Below are 294 nucleotides of genomic sequence, written 5' to 3'. Positions count from 1 at the left end.
CTTTCCAACGCCATCTTATTTGCTCAATTCTGACAAACGGTTTGAAAATTGAGTCGAAAATACGATTCGCATTTTCGGTTTTAAAAAAAAAACGGTTTTTTCAAAACTGCTCTTAAACCACAATGATTTTGCAAAAATGTTCAATGTACTTGAAATAAGGTTGTCAAGAGCTTTCCAACCATATATTACACGCCCCGTTCCGACAAAAAAATGACAAAAAGTTTTTGAACTAAAGAAGACGATCTGTTAAACACAATTGAAAGCATCAGTTTAATCGCTTCAAAAACATCAGTA

The sequence above is a fragment of the Triticum aestivum genome, chromosome 6B (assembly GCF_018294505.1).
Source record: "Triticum aestivum cultivar Chinese Spring chromosome 6B, IWGSC CS RefSeq v2.1, whole genome shotgun sequence".
Lineage (NCBI taxonomy): Eukaryota > Viridiplantae > Streptophyta > Magnoliopsida > Poales > Poaceae > Triticum > Triticum aestivum.
Note: the sequence above shows the minus strand (reverse complement) of the source record.